Raw genomic sequence first — 14050 nt, 5'->3', positions numbered from 1 at the left:
TTTGGCAAAGCAAGGAGACAGACATAGGCTTAATATAAGCAGCTTACGTTAGTCTCAAGGACAAAGAACATGTGCTGACACACCACTTTTATTGCAGACACCCCTGCATCTGGGCATGGCAACAAGCTTAGGAGATGTGTCACACAGAGCAGGCAGCATACGCGGCGTTGGAACAGGTATCGCGGCCGGGGCACACACGCGGGGCTCGGCTTTCCCGCACGCCCCCAGCCCAGCAGTGCGAGGAGGGGCCCTGAGAGCCCGACCCGCCGGGACCCGCCGCCCGCCCCGCTCCGAGCCCTCAGCCCCGGCCCGCCCGCACCACGTGGCTCGCGCGCCGCAGCGCCGCCTCCGCGCAGGCGCCGTGCGCGCTCCCGCTGCCCGGCCGAGCCTGGGGCTCGGGAGCAAAATGGCGGCGGCCGGAGCGGGGCCGGGCGGGAGCGGGCGGCGCTGAGCAGGAGGATGGCGGCGGCGAGCGGCTGCCGGAGGTGAGGCACCGCGGGAAGCCGGGCTGGGAGGGGGACGGGGTCTTAGTGTCACGGCGGCGGAGGGGAGGGGGCAAGACCGCCGACGCCCCCACGGCGGGGCTCGGTGCGCGCCCCGCCGGGCCGGCTGCGAGCAGCTTGTCCCGCCGCTCCGCTGCCAGCCCGCAGCTCCGTGGGGCCCCGCCGCGGGAAGGAGCCTTGCTCCCCGTGCCGCTCCCGGCCCGCAGGGTCCGCGGTCCGGAGCGGCGGCAGCGGCCTCGGCTGTGCCTGTGCGCGCTGTCGGGTCCTGCCTCGCCGCCCCTTCCCTCTCTTCCTCTCTGCCTCCTTCTCTCCCTTCCGCCCCGGCGCAGCTCCCCGCGGAGCTGCAGAGGTGCTTGAAGCCGTCTCCCGCAGGAGCTGGCGCGGAGCTCCGCCCGTGTCGGGCCGGTGTGAGAGCGGCTCCTCGCCCGCCGTGGCTGCGGGACTCCCGCCGGTGCCGGGCAGCCCGTCCCGTGCCCGTGGCCTGGAGACTGCTGCTGCCCCGGCATTTGTGCGGTTTTGTCCCGCTCCTCTCTGTACAGGTGTTACAGCGGTGTTCCTGGAGAAACTTGGAGAGCTTTGTAGGTGATGTGTTTGCTCCTGCCTCTGGAATATTCCTGCTGCCAGTGGGATAAGTGCTTTTCTTTTGGTTCGTGCTTCTACTCGCTCTTCCCCGCCATCCCGTTTGAGGCCGTTGGGTGAAAGATGACATGCATATCGAGTACTAACATAAAATACGATAGTAGGATAATAAAATACGTGTTGATGCAATGATAGTTTGTGTGAGAATTTACCTTAGGCGGTGTAGCATTGCTTGAGGCTTTGCTCCAAACCAGTGTAATGTAGTAACAAATTTAAAGTGTTTGGCAGATACACCACTGGGATGTGATAACCTCAGGTTTTACCACATATTGCATGTTGTTTTCATTTAGAAATGGAGGAAATAAAAACAGAAGGTGAATTAAAATATTTTTAAACCTCATAATTCGAGTTGAGACACTGAAAAGCTTGAGGAAGTAAAGCTTTACCCCCTTTGTCTGAAAGATCTTAGGGAAGAGTATGAGTCTTCTAAGCTTCTCCTTTATTGTTTCAAATATTTCATCCTAGTTCTGTATTAGTACCCTTCTTCACACAGGGTGGTGCAGGAAGGGGAATTTCTTCTTAGATCCTTCCATTTGAACCTTTTCCTTAAGAATTCAATGAAAATACTTTTTCCTTCACCCCTTGTTGGCTAAGAGTCTGTTACCCATGTAACAAAAAATAATTCTGTACATGTTATTTATGAGGATGTACAGAACAGAACAGAAGTCTGTTAGTAACATACAGGTTCTGTGGACCATGGTGTTTACAAGGCAAGGTCTGAGTAGATTATGTAGAATATCTGTATGAAGATAATGTATTGAGAAGATATGGATTGTGATGTTTTCTCCCTTTTTGGAATAATTTATCAACTGGATAACTAGTTTCAGTTGATGGACCAAAGCATTATTGAGCCATTTAAGAACATGCTACTTTGCTGTGTCAGTTAATGTCCTGTAAATAGTACTGTCTGTTTGTGCTTATATGTAAACATGTGATGAATGTCTCAGTAAATCAAGCTTGTATCTTAGGTTACAACACAAAGCTGCCAATTGCTCACTGGCTTGTATTCAGCTCTAAAGTTGGACTTGCATAGTTGGGCTGCACACAGGTAATCTTGGAAATGGAGCTCAGTGTTTTGTGTCAAATGTACAGCCAGTGTTTGTTTTTGTTCATTGGAGATGAAAACAGCTGTTGAATCCTTTGTATTTCAGCTCAGCTGCACTAAGCATTGTTTTACTTGCTTTCAAACTTTAGCCAATGTATAAATGGGTTTGACATTCTAATCTAGTTTGTATGCTTAAACATACAAAGGAGCACGGTCACAAGTTGTCTTGGTTTGTTTACTTTGGCATTGTTGTAATTGTTGCCATTTTAAAAATCCTTACCTCTTACATTAGGAAGTGAATTCTCTTCATATGTCCAGATTCCCTTGCTGAGTCATAGATATAGTGGTGGTGTAATGCTTATTGCTGGCATGGACTGATTTGCAAAGACTCTTACATGAAAGAATAGAATTACTTTTATAAGCTCTCCTGAAAGACTTGCATGGATTTGTCATAGTGATTTTTAAATTTTTTTTCCCCTCTCAGTTTTCAAGCTTGTCTGAGAAGCTCCAAACTTTGTGTTGTGAAGCTATGTTGCTCACTGTTAAATTACAGTAGAATGTGCTGTCTTTGCAGCCAGCTTTTTAAATTTAATTCAGTGAAACTGCTAGAGCTTGATGAATTAACAACAAATTGAGAGGCCTTTCAAGTTGCTGCATACGTGGTGTTAGATTAATTGTCACTGGTGACAATCTCAAGATTTGTTGGGGATGAATTTTAGGCTGGGACAATGTCTTCTTCTGTCCTGTTTGCAAGCCTCATTGGTGGTGTGGTGTCTTGGGGTCCTGCACATGGCCATAGGAGGAGGTGGGACACTAACCTTGCTTGCTCCTCTGCCACCCTGATGCTTTTTTGCTCTTGATATATCAGACCACATGCAAGAAAAGGGGGTTTATTCTGATGTCTTGGGTTCACTGTCATGACTGAGATAGTTGTGGCTGGCTGCCTTTCAGAGACAAACAGTAAGATGAATGAAAACATCCTGTGGACATATTGATGGACTGTGTGTAGTTCACATCAATCAATAAATAAATCTGTAGGGAAACTGTGAGATTGTACTTAAGAAGAACTAACTATATTCCTAAAGAGATTGATGAGAATCTGCTCTTACAGCAAATCTTGAAAGAGAACTGCAAGTTTTAATTCTAAATTTCTTTTTGTTTGTTCGCCCTTTCTTAACATATGTACATGGCTTTTGATATCTGTTACCAGATCAATGGCTTTTCCTATTTTTTCACACTAGTCTGGAAACCTGATGCACAACTTTATTGTACATGCAGTGGGAACCAGGAATCTTAGTTCAGATGTGTTAGGTGAGCTTCCAGTGAGTCATCTAGCTATTGCTTTGTTTCATTTCCCAGGTTCTTTGAAGGATAAGTCTTGTCAGTATCCTTAAATCTTTGGATAGAAGCTATTGTGGGTTTTCAGAATGCTCTTTCCTATGTCAGCTTACCAGTATGCCTGAACTATTAGAAGGGGCTGCAGATGCCACATTATCATCAGTAATGATGCTTTCTATGTAATGAATGGACACTAGGAGATCAAAATTGTTGTTATATGATTATTATATTTTGATTTATTTCAGTTATTAAACTATACTTATCTCAACCCATGGGTTTTACTGTGTTGTTTTTTCTTTGCCTTCTGATTCTGTTCCCTGTCCCACTGGCAGGGGGAACCCACAATAATAAGATGCCTAGGTGGTTCTTGATAGATGCTTAGTGGCAGAATTGGTTTAAACACATTCAGTCCACTGCTGCTTTTCCTTACTTCCTGCACTGTCCCCTCAGCTGTGTTGGTACATGTTTTACATGGCTGTTTACATGGCTTCACTCTGAAACATTCAGGAAATTGATCTGTATGAAAAATAAACCACTAAAGCACAAAATAACTTCATGTCAGATCCTTCATCTGGGTCATCACATTGCTGTGGAAAATCTGTTTGCTAGCACAGTGTAGAGGTGGTACGGGAGGCTGGGGAGGTAAAGGTGCTCAGGGTAGAACTGTATTGCCTGATGTGTTGGATTCAAGTACATACCTAACTATATACTTAGTTAAATTTAAATCTGATTTGTTTGCTCCATTGTGTGCAGGTGTTGTGCAAGCATGCACCAAACACTACTGAACTTTAACTATGAACTTTAACTACTGGTGGCCTTGCAGGCAGGTCCAGCCTGATAGGGGTTTTCTATCATCAGTGGGTTTAAACTGGTTTGTAGATGTTTGAGTCCTAAAGCATGCAAAAAAAATTAACAGCAGTCAAAACTGATTAAGAAGAAACTTTCAGTACTAAGTATGGAAGTTTACTGTTTCAGGCAACATCTTCTCAAATCAGTTTTATGTTTCAGAAGTGTCTTCTAAGTGATCTTACCTTGTTTTTCGAACTTGGCAATCAAGTGTGAGCTGTTACCTGTATAACTGACTGATCATTTTCTAAATCCTCTGATCTTTGTCCTCAAATTGTGTGTGAATTCAGTGGTCATTCATCATGCATATTTTTTATAGCACTCAAATGTCATTGTATGTTCAGTTCTTCCTGTATTAAAAAGAATGTCTTTTTTGTATTGATCTTTGCTTTTCTCTCCTATAATACCCTATTTCCACCTGCTGTAATAAAGGGTAGAATTTAATTTTTTTAAATCTCTTTTAAATATTGTATTTCTAGTTCTGCAGTTATTTTGATTCCCCATATTGTTAAAGACCCTTTTTATTCCTACTTTCTTTCTTACAGGATCATTTCATTATGGTAACTTGTAGCTTTTAAGATTAATCTCTTTTTCTTCATCACTTCTGATCTTTGATATTATCTAGAGGGAAGTGCTTTGGAGACAGATCAAGCTAGTTAATGATATGCAAGATTCCTCTAATTCGGAAACCTTGTCCAAGATCTCTTAAAACCTAGTCTCAGGATAACTATCAGGACATTTTAGCATTCTGCTGATGGTTACAATGGCTAAACTCGGAGTTGATGGAAACAGTAATGTAATAAGTGACTGTTGCTTGGTTCTTTAGTTGGATTTATTATTTTGTCACCCAGAACTTGCAGAAGCTCTGTGACAGTAGAGCTGCAAAATGTATCTGTGAGTGCTTGCCCGTGTATTTTAAATACACGGCAATTCTGGTGACAGAACATTGTTCTCATAGTCTGCCACTAAGATTTTAATCAAGGTTTACTATACAAAGAGCAAGAATACCATTGTCTTGTGAGGGCATCCAACATGAGTAGAACTTTATACCTATTTATATGAAAATTGAAGTATTTTTTGAGTGACCAAGTAGATCATGTTGCATTAGTAAGAAATTGAAGTGCTGCTTTGCTTATCATCTGCTACTCCAGATCTCTGTACTGCAATGAAGAATATAAAATACTTTTGTAAGTGGGTAGGTTATTTTAAGTGATTTAAAAATAATCAGTATGAGTGACAAAAGTTCCTTTTCATGCTTTTTTTCTCCTGACCCCAATATTGGAAATGCTGCTTGAGAGCTGATTAAAAGCCTTCTAACATAACAAATACAATCAGAATGCAGCAAGACAGTATTTTGTGGACTGGTGCTCCCTTACTCTTTGATCTCTTTTGATCTTCTGCTTTAGCTTTTTTCAAATGAAGATTCTTGATGTAAAGGTGGGGGAGAAGTGGTTCTTTGACTGTTAGAACTGTGTTTGCTGTGGATTTGCTGATTTTTTGACTTTGTCTAGAAAGATGTCTTATTTAAAGCCTTCCTGCTGCTGTGATAATTATAGTGCTTATCCATTTGAATTCTGCAGTGTATAAGATGAGGTTGTGCTGAAGTTCTTCTTACATGTGAGGGCATTTAGAGGTTTTTCTCATGTACCCAGATGTATGTCTTAAAATACGTAAATGGCTAACAAACTCTGAAGCTTCTTGTGATACTTAACTGAATGACCAGAAGATTTCATCATGAAGAAGGATGGAGTGTAGGTATATACACAGTGGAATTTTGTATTACTCATTTAAAAAAACCCTGACAAATCCCAGACAAAGCATGTGAATATATTAAAAGCTGGTGTCTTGTATCTTGGTTCATCCTATACTGGACATCTCAATTTCAGACATCTTGAGAGATGAGATGAATGTCTAGAATGCAGAGAAGATAATAAGTTCATGTATTTCTTTACAGTCATTCTAGTAGTGACTGCTGCTTTCTGAAATACATCAAATTGCTTATACTGTCATTTTAAGTTGAAAATACCTTTGCCAGTCTATAATGAGGTACTTCTAGGAAGTCTTTGAAATTGTTCTTTCATTATACCACAGAGACAAGGCAAGGTATATGAATGCTGAGTTGACAAAATGCACGCTGTAGATGGGAAGGTTTGTGTTACTCAGTGTAGTAGTGATGGCCTTGGTACGGACTGAGGAATAATCTAAGCTGTGTCAGTACTGAGAGGCAACAGTTGTTACTGGTCAGCTAGATGTAATTTCTACACAGTTTAGCCATAATTTCTACAAAGGAATGGATATGACAGCATGAGGAGCTACTCTGTGTCCATGTGAGCCCCCCCCGCACTCCCAGTGTATCAAGTACCTCCATCTTCTTTGCAGTTTATTTTCATGTATGATTAGCTTGTCTAAATTTTGGATAAGAATGTGTGTTTACTGCTTTTAATTCTCAAATCCCAGCTTGGCTGATTGTTTTGGTTTTTGGAGGTTTTTTATTATAGCCAAAGATAATATTTAAAATAATAATTTGATGTATTCTTTTTTAAAAATACATTAAAAGGTACATTATTTAGGTCAAAAGGTACCTCCTGGTTCTTAATTGGTCATTAAAATCTCTGTAGGGTTTAGTCCTCTATTAAGCACTTCTGGAAATGTGCATTTGGACTTGAAATGCCAAAATACCCTTCTAACACACTAAGGTTAACATACAGTATAAGACTTGTCTAATTGTATTTTGTAGTTCTAGGCACAGATCTGAAGACCTGGTAACCTCTGGTAAAGTGACTCTTAAATGTGTTTCTGTGCTGCATCAAAGCTACTTGTCTTTAACTGCATTTGACCACAGTCCTTGATGTTATAACTGGGGCAGTTACTACTTGAACTTGGTTTGAAAGCTTAAATTACATGTCTTCTGAAAATGATGTTAATCAGAAGTACAGTCTTATTACAAATTTTCTGAAATATATGTTCATACTACTTCAGGGCTTTTCCACTGCAAGTAAAACAAAATTTGTCATGTCTTGTTCCAAGTTTCTCAAGACATTTGAATTTCTCTGCTGAGAACATCTGAGGTAATTTTGTTGCTGCGTAATTTCTCAGTTAATTATTGGCTCAAAGTTTCCCCTTTGCATTAACAGACTTGTGCTGATCTATGTTTTCCCACCACTACCTTGGGCATCTACTGTCCCTTCTCCTCCTTCCCTTCTTCCCTCATTCTGTTGTTAGCTACCAATTTACTTTTGCTGGAGAATTAAATTGGAAAATACCACATTTTGTGACTGTTAGCTGCATCAAAGCTCAGTTGTATTATGCACTAGCAATCTTCAACAGTAATGAAGGTGCTTTTATTTAATTATCTTGTGGATCTGGAGTTTCATCCTTGTTTTATGTTTGGAAGGAAAAGGAACTTGCCCTTTTTTCTACATGTACAAGATTAATGTGTTTCCTTATTGAAAAGAACCTTTTATATTTGTTAATCTGAAAACTGATCCAGCTAAAAACTGTTCCTGTTCATTTAACATGAATGCAGAGTTGAGTGGGAATGATCATCTAGGTAGAGAGGGAAGTGAGATTTCTTATTTTATTTTGTTGTTTGTTTTTTGGGTTTTTTTTTTGGTTGGGGTTTTTTGTTTGGTTTTTTTTGGTTGGTTTTTCAGTTTGTTTGTCTGTTTTGGTGGCAGTGTTTTCTTTTTTTCTATATAGTAGTGAACTTTTCAAATCATGGAAGAATCAAAAGAGGTTTGAGAAGTAGAGCACAGGCTGGTAAAGTTTCTGCATTTCTTAGAATGTGAAGGAATTGTGGTGTCAAGGACAGTTGTGCATGACAGAGAGAGAGATATGAACAAAATCTGGTCCAAAATTACATTAGGAGCAATGGGTTTCTTTAATGGAGTAACTCCTGTAATTAGTGCAGTGCAACAGACTTTTGCTTTCCTTCTAAAAGTTTTATTTGATTTCTTTGAAAAATCTGTTTATTTTTTTAGTATTTTGGGACATCTGAAAAGCTTCAAATCTTGTGGGAAAGAGGGAGGAGTTACAGCATATCAACAGTCTGCTCAAAGGGCAGATTTGCCTTAGCAAATAGTTAAATAAAAAACTACCCCATAAGCTTTTCTAACTCTGCAGCCTTTAAAAGTCTCTGTTCATGAGTTATGTGTAAATGTTGCTGAATTAATTAAATTCAATGTGTACATGATTGTTGCCTCTGTTTTCAGAAGCAATGTTATGTCAACATGTGTGATGCTCTTTTGACTGTTCTGTAAAACTTGCATATTCATGTTACAGAACAAAAAAATGCTTTGGAAGTGCAGAGAGAGCTTGTTGCAGGAAATGTGGAAGACATAACTTCCTTTTCTTGCCAAGGGGAAAATGTAAACAAAGCTCCAGCTTAATTGTAAGCTAAGTACTAGTCTGGTTTTCTGACTAAGCCTTTCCTTCCTTAATTGATTTCTTTGATATCATTGAGAAAGTATATTTTCTGAAATGAATACCCATAGCTTTGGGGAGGACATTCCTTAAAGTTTGTGAGCATTTAGTTTTTGCTACACTTTTATGGAATCTAAATGTAGGTATTAATGAAGGTAACTACTGAAACTGAAGTTACTGGTGTAACTTTTGAGGGTTTGGAGGGGAAGTATTGCAATATTAATGTATTTTGCTACTCTCTTCAAAATGGCTGAAATCTTTGAAGTACACAACATAGAAAGATTTCTTGGTATCAGATGTTATGATGTAAATGTTAGTTGGTAAAATCAGTGTGGCTGTTAAAATTTTCTGCTGAAGTTAATGAATTTAACTATGCAGAGCAATCCAACCAGAGGAGATGTCTTTCAAATGTGTAAGTTTTTAAGTAACTGTTAAAATCTTAGTATATACAGATATAATTGATTTATAAGAGCATTATTGTTGTGCTAGTTGCGGGGGGTTTATCTTAAAAACCTCTAAATACAAGGAAAATGGTCTGTGTGTTTGACCAGGAATTTCACCCTTGCTCAGGGAGGTAGCAGTGTACAACCAGTTTACATGGTCTCATATAAGTCAACTGTTGTGTAAATACCATGTACAATCAATTTTGCAATTTGATTTTGTATTGCTTCCTGCAGCAGTGAACAGAATAGACTTGAGAGTGACTGTGGATATTAGGAGACAAGGGGAAGATGTGTCAACACTGGTGCCAGGCCAGAGTGACTTGGGGAGTCACTCAGAACAGAAAAGATGGCTACAAGGGTATAGTTTTGTGGAGTTGTGAGGCAGTCTAATAGGAATAGGCTGCTCTCTTCATATTGAGAGCTGTGAGATCCTGTTCCAGTTTTAGCTGCCTGTCGCACAAACATGCTGGAGTTCCCTCTCTGTTATCTGCCACTCTCTCCAGCAGTGGGGTGATGTATCAGCCATTTGAAATGACTTGGTTTGTAATCATATAATCTCAGTATGTAGTGTGAGGGGAAACAAGAAAACCCCTTGGCAGGATGGAGTGTGAGGGAAAAGTACATTTCCCTGTTAGTTTGGCTTTAGTGGTAGGATCAGATCACCCTGATGTACCTGTGAATAGCTGACAGGCAGTGAGTCCTGCATGCAGTTAGCTTCTCCCTGTCAGACAAGTTCACTAGATTGAGGGAAATATACTAAAATTCACAAAGGCTTTGCTTTATATTTTTTCCTATATGAGCAATACCTAGATGCATATATTCTGTCACTGCAAGTTTAAAATCTCTAAGCATTTAAAAAGCAACAACTCCCATGGACCTCTTTAGCAGTGATGGCTGCTGTGTTAAGTGTTGTTAATTGAGGAGGGAACAAACTGCACAAATACAGAGGAAAATAAGTACAGGCCAAAGAAGCAGCAATCAGACACCTAGATACAGGGAGCACTGTCATGGTGAATCCTAGCAGTGGCTACTGTTGTCTAAATTGTCTTTTTTTGCTAAGACTGTCCTTGCTTTGCAAGTGATTTTTCCTACTGTAAATTTTTTAGGAGCTCTAGAGAAGAAAAAGCCTATTGCAAAAGTGGTCTTATAGCTGCCCACTTAAAGTAAGAGGTTTACATTGACAGTGGTAGTTGGCTGAAAGGAGATTGAGGCAGTGCTGTACTTGGGCAATGGCTGGAGCAGCCACACCGAAGGATCACTGAAAACAAACATGGTCCAGTCAGGACTTGCATGGCTTTCCAAATGTCTGCTACAATGAAGGGTACAGCTCTGCTGCAGGAATAGGTGCGTGGGGACTGGGAATGTTTATTTTTTGAAGGCTGTGTCAACTGAGTATTAGTCAAACTGCATGTTGTGTTTGATTGTGGGGAGCAAAGTAACCTTTACTTGCTGTTCTTCCTTCTCTGTGGCATCATCTGTGTTCCTTGAGCCATTCTGTTGCAGGGAGCTAACTGCAGTGGGAAGGAAAAAATCTCACAGAAGGGAATACCTGTGTTTAGTTGCTGACCCGATGGAGGAGCTTTGGGGAGATGCTGGTGGTAGCTGTGGTGGGCACTGGCGCTGAGGAAATGTGCGTGGAACCAGTGTTGGTGAACCAGCTTGCGTTTGTATATGCTAAATAATGCATTTTAAATCCAGATTGCAGCTGTGGTTTTGTTGGATGCAGGACTTGTTGTGGCTTGTGGCTTACTGTCAAAAGTATTCAAACTGTAGCTGTAATGAGTCAGTTTTATGGCTCTGACTTAATGTTGTCTTCAATGAGGAAAATCAGTATTTCTTTAATAAAATTCCTGATGTTTCATGAAATGACTGGGCTAGATTGCCTTTTGAGTTCTTTGCCACACCTTTTCATGTTGCCCCTTCCAGTTTTTCTGTTGTATGTAGATGTACCCATTAGTGTTAAATGTGTAAGAAATGATGCTAGCAGCCAATACTTCAAATTGTTTTATCAAAGAGAAAAGGCTGAATGGGTGAAATTGCTGTTGTGTAATGACAAAAGGACCCACAGAGAGGATGTGGTACAGAAGAAAAGGAATGGTGGTGTATCAAGGCCTGAAGTGTAGAGAAAAATGTTTTGGATACACGGCAATATTGGTAATAGCATTTTTTAGCCACAGGCAGCAGTTTCAGTGGAAATAGATGAGCTGTGTATTGTTACCAAGTATCTTGGAAGCTTGAGTATAAAGGGAGAGTGTTGTATAGAAACACTGTAGTCATGAGGAATGACATTCCAAGCAACAGAAATGCCACAAGATGTTATTACTGATACAATGACTGGCTGGCAGGATGAAGAGTTGATTGCAGCCAAATTAAGATAGAAGTGATTTTTTCATCTGATTATTAAAAGAGGCCACCCATATGGGAAGGCTGATCACTATGTGGGTCCAAGAGTTTTAATCTGCTTTGATGTTGGAGCTACTGTTGTGAAAAGCCCAAGCAGTGTCATCACCATAGATGACGCAGGCTGTGGAAGTTAAGGGAACTAAAGCTGAGTGATGAAAAGGTTTCTTTTTTGAAGATGGGTTGAAAATAGTAAGTCATAAGATAGGATGGGTGCTGCTTGCCTACTGAAGATACAGAGCACACTGTCTGGGATTGTCCTCTTCATGACTCTGAGGCACTCTGAGGCAACATATCCTGAGAGAAGTGTGAATGGAACTGTGCACTGAATTTACAGGCACTGTTGTATACAGGAAGCTCTCACGTCCTCATTCAGAGTAAATGGCTTTCTGTGAAATAATTCGGCCTGGATAAAAAGGGAAAATTACTCCAGTACAAGGAAAACTGCAGGGTATATGGATCTTCCATATGATTGGGGTTTGAGCCAAGATTTTCCCATCTTAATAAATTTATTAATTGAAAACTGGATTTTTTGTTGTGGTTCGGTCACAGCTTGAGCAAGAGGAGGAATTCCCTTTCTCAATGAGACAGGGATCTTTGGGGGGCACTCTTAGACTAAATAGAATAAAATTCCATGGGGGTAGAAGACTGTAGAGAAGAAAGACTGTTTGCCCTGTTCCAGAAGCAGCAGCAATCCTGTTGACAGATAAAGGGTACAGGGATAAGAAGCCCATGAAATATGCTGTATCAAGGTGGTAGAGTTTCACGTGGAAGGTTATTGCTTCTGCTAGACTTCTGCCTCTTCCAGGCCAGGGGGAAGGAACAGGTGAGCATGGATATTGCTGCAATAATGGACAGTCATTAGCTGGAGACACAGTGAGGAGGGCAGTGGTCATACCAGCCTGGTATTTGACCTCAGTATCCAAAGCTGAATGTAGCTGAAATCTCCATGAGTTAGGTCACTGCCTGACAAAAGTGTTGGCCTGGACTTTGATGGAAAGAATAAAAGGAGACTACTTAAAAAACAAAACAAAAACAAGGTCTGCTCCTTTTTCTGAGGTACTTTGCATGTAATTTGGAAGTTCCTTTTTCTGTCTTAACCAACTGATGTGTTCATCCATCTAAATCAAAGAATATTTGCCATTCTTAAAAAAGAGCATGTGGGTAACTTTTGCTGAGAAGAGGTCTTTTGAAACACATTTAGACTCCTCAAAATTTATCACAGTATGCCAGACTATGCTGCAATTATTCTAGATTGGCTAAAATTAATTATCCTCATTTTCCTGTAAATGGATATGTTCATACCTAATTACTCTGTTTAGTGATATTGAGAATGATTTGCTTGATAGCATTTCTCTGATTTTCTTATAAAGTAGATTTAATGATGTTTTTTATCTAAATCAGATAATGTTCCTTTCAAGTTAGCTTGTGAAAAAACGGAGAGTCATTGAAGAATACATGCTGTCGTTTCACTTCAAGAGAGTCCTAGAGGGCCATAAATGAGCTCTTGCTCATTTGACTGAAAGAAGTGTTTTGAATTCATCTTCAGGAGCATTAGTTAAGTCTTTCATATGAATGTTATCAATCAGAATAGACTTTTGGTTAATTAGTGTGTTTTTGCAACTAACTGGAAGAATCACTGACGTAGAGAGATAAAAATGTATTTGCCAGTGTATGAACACATTTAAGTTGCTTGGGAGGAACAGCCTATTCCATGCAGGATTGTACTGGTGTAATTCAGTTAGTCTCTGTGTACTTTGTGTGTTTGAATTTTTTAGCTGTTGGAATTTTTTGTGTTCAGAGGAGTAAAAATATGTTGATGTCCCCTGCCTCCATACTGCTGTTAGTAATTTGACCTGTCAGTCCCTGTTAATGAAATTATTTATTTACTTCTATGATGTGACATGTTCATATCATACTTGAAATCACTTTACTGATCATCAGAAATATTACTTTGAGCGCTATTTGCAAAGACAGCATTGAAAAGAGGGTTTTTTCCTGTTAGTTCTGTGGGTTTTTTTCAACTGTTGAAATGCTGCTCAGTGTTTTCAATTTCTGAAGTCTGTGTATCTTCAAGACGACACACCTTTGTGTTCTATTTGAGCATAGTTCTTTTAACTTTCACTCTGATTCCTTGGAGAAAAGGTTGAAAATCAGTACTGGTTGTTTGTTGGTGGGTTTTCCCCACTAAAACTCAGTCCAGTGATTCTCAACGAATCTAGAAATAAAAAGCTAGGATTATTGTGGTGTTCTTATCACCTCATTTTGAAAGAACTTCTTGATGGAGAAGCATACTACTTCATGGAAGAAAAAATGCTCTAAATTTCATGCTTAACAATAAGAAAGGGTTCTTTGTGATAGCTGGAACACATGATTCTCAGCAAAGCACTGAGTAATGCAGTCACTTTCATAAT

General features: G+C 40.3%; 1 protein-coding gene across 2 annotated transcripts in view; it reads left to right on the top strand.

Annotated features, from left to right (window-relative positions):
• The first annotated feature begins 408 nt into the window (after nt 1–408).
• BTBD7 (BTB domain containing 7) overlaps nt 409–14050 on the top strand; it is a 51373-nt gene continuing 37731 nt past the window's right edge. For both annotated transcript variants that reach the window (XM_005520174.3, XM_014249940.2), the window contains exon 1: nt 409–485. The gene's annotated coding sequence lies outside the window, so the exon portion shown is untranslated. The remainder of the gene's footprint in view (nt 486–14050) is intronic.

The sequence above is a fragment of the Pseudopodoces humilis genome, chromosome 7 (assembly GCF_049639895.1).
Source record: "Pseudopodoces humilis isolate 2021_Gansu_Grassland_sample_001 chromosome 7, ASM4963989v1, whole genome shotgun sequence".
Taxonomy (NCBI): Eukaryota; Metazoa; Chordata; class Aves; order Passeriformes; family Paridae; genus Pseudopodoces; species Pseudopodoces humilis.
This window is presented reverse-complemented; position numbering and strand designations above follow the sequence as displayed.